We start from the raw sequence: 3008 nt of genomic DNA, 5'->3' as shown, positions 1-3008 counted from the left end.
CACACTCAGATTCCTCCCAAACTCTTCATCCACTTTCTTTTTACTCTCCTTCACCAGTCTCTTAACCTCCCTTCTCCTGCTCACATATACCTCTCTCTTCTCTCTCTCATCTTCTCCCCTACCTCTACTCGCTAACCATTCACTATATGCCTTCTTCTTTTGTTCCACAGCTCGTTTCACCTCATCATTCCACCATGCTGTCCCTTGCACACCCTTGCATCTCCTCACTCCACAAACTGCCTCACACGCTGCGCCTATCTCTTCCGTGAATATCTTACATACGTCTTCCACCCCTTCCATCTGCTCTAGCTCATACCTTCCCAATCTTTTTTCCCCTATGCCCTTATACTCTGTCATTTTCTCACTATCTTGCAATTTCTCCACTTTTCTCACAGGAGATGCTTCCTTCTGTCTTCCCCCTCATCTCCTCAACCACTTTCTTTGCAGCTCTACCTTGGCCATCACTAAGTGATGGTCCGAGACTCCATTCCCCCACCCTCTCCACACTCTTGCATCCAACACTTGTCTTCTCATTCGCTCATCCACACACACGTAGTCTATCATTGCCTTTCGTTCAACAAGTTCACCATCCATCCTCCTCATTACTCTCCATGTATACCGGTGGATCATCTTATGCCGAAAGTAGGTGTTGGCTATTGCCAACCCCTTACAAGCACAGATGTCCACCAAAGCACTTCCATTCCCATCTGCGTCAGCTGGCATACCCCACTGACCAACCACTCCATCCACTTGTACATTCCTAACTTTGCCATTCATGTCTCCAATCAACAGCACTCTCTCGCTCCTCTCAAACTTGTCCATACACGCTTCTACACCGCCCAAAACTCATCTTTCACTCTTGCCACTCGATCCTCTGTCGGGGCATACACACATACAATCGCCCACGCTTGTATACCTACTTTCATCCTCAACCATACAATCCTTGCACCCACTGTTCCATACTCTCTTATATTCTCCTTCCACTTCTTGCTTATCATCAGACATACTCCCTCTCTTGCCCTCTCATTTTCATTGACTCCCGCACATATACCTAAACCATATTCCCATTCTCCCACCCTTTCACCTGCCCATTTAGTTTCAGTCAATCCACATATATCCACTTTTGCATCCTCAAGCACCTGAACAGTCTCTCTCTCTTTCACTTCATCATTCACTCCTCTCACATTCCACTTTCCCACCCTAAGAATGTCCTTTGTCCGTTCCTTAGTCGTCAACGTATGGTCCGTCCGGGTCCAAGGCGCTTTATTCGCTTTTTTAGTTAGTTCTTTTTACGGGGTGGGGCACTAACCCACCACCAACCCTTTTAGTCGCCTCGTACGACAAGCAGGGATACTGGGGGAGTATTCTTGAAACCCCCCCTACCCCCAGGGGGTAGGGATAATGAAGCGAAGGGATAATGAAGCGAAATGTACTGAAGAAGCATCAATTGAAGAGTTACTACAAAACCACTAAGACACTTATCAAGCCTGAGAACCATTCATAAGGAAACTGACCAATAGCACTAGATTTTGACTAATTAGAGACGAGAATGTTGTGCATTGTCTTGATGTGCACGATTACAATAGTATCGTTATTCCATCCACAGTCGTGAACCAAGAGAGGATGTTATATACTGGCAAGTGTGTGTCTTTCTCTGTGTGTGGGGGGGAGGGGGATCTTTTGTGATTTTGTTTTTGTTCGTGATTAAGTTTGAATTTTTTCGGGACTTTTGTGTTTTGGTTTTCTTTGCGCTTTTGTGTGGTTGCAATATTAGGTTCTGTCCCAGTGTTTATGTTGGCTTTTTTTTTTTTTTTTTTTTTTTTTTTTTTTTGCTCACTTAGGACTACTTTGTTGTGTCTGATCGTGCGTTTGCGCTCTCTCTCTCTCTCTCTCTCTCTCTCTCTCTCTCTCTCTCTCTCTCTCTTTAACATTGTGTCCTGTCCATCATCGGGTGGAACGAGAACAATTATTTTTTTATCTTTTTTTTTTTGTGTGTGGTGTGTTTGTGTGTGGGGGGGGGGGAGAATTAACTTAACAGATTTAAGCAATTTTAAGAAACAACTAAAAAGGCTGTGGGTTAGTTGGTGAGGAACGCTATTGTTTTTGAGGACATAAGGTCAAAGCACAAGTTCACTGGACTCGTCGCCATATACAGTTTTTAGTCAGCCTATGTGAAATGGTTTAGATTTAGATAAGAATGAAGTTATACAGTCCAGATCACAAGGCAAGATCAAAGTACGATCCGTGCGAGTGTTTAAGAAGGAAATTCAAACAGTTTTCATCCAATTTTAGACAAATGTAAAGGATTGAGGGTCATATATTCGGTCGTTACACCTATTGGTGGACGCAGATGTTGCTCTCTTAGAATGCTCCCTTTTATTATAATTATTATTGCTATATAATTTTAGTACTACTATTGCTATTAGTACTGCCAGTATTACTGCTACCACTTCTACTGCTGTTATTTTTGTCATTATTATTACTGATATCATTTTATTATTATTATTATTATTATTATTATTATTATTGTTGTTGTTGTTCTCGCTCGCTTCGCTCGCTCGAATACAAAATTTAGTCACAGTTTGGACCCCCGACATATATACCCAAGGGAAAGATTTATCCCATCAGCAAGAAATGGGGCAGGAGTCGGAAGGAAAACTCTGTAGTACAGTAGCGAACTTTTTTTGGATATCTCAGCCAATTTTGAAGTTATAAGAAAGACAGACACCAATTTGGATATTGCATTAAAATTCTCAGTTATTTTCATTTCATAGACAACCCGTAATTCCCAAAAGTTTTTCCGTAAATCGAGGAAACGTTTTTTTCATAATGCAGATTAGTGCAACAGCCGGCTGCACAAGAAGTAACGGTCTCTGGTTGTTTGAGTAACGCAGCAGTGTTTTCCGACGATTGCTGGTAGTAACCAGGTTTTGCCTTTTGAAAACAAGTAATACTTTCTGTTTGTCTTTTCTTGGAAAATTTTGACTGAATCCGAGTCAGACTAATAC

This window comes from Coenobita brevimanus, chromosome 68, assembly GCF_032717465.1.
Source record: "Coenobita brevimanus isolate Jiangsu-jjx chromosome 68, ASM3271746v2, whole genome shotgun sequence".
Classification (NCBI taxonomy): domain Eukaryota; kingdom Metazoa; phylum Arthropoda; class Malacostraca; order Decapoda; family Coenobitidae; genus Coenobita; species Coenobita brevimanus.
The sequence above is the reverse complement of the archived record's forward strand: the minus strand, read 5'-3'. Positions refer to the sequence as shown.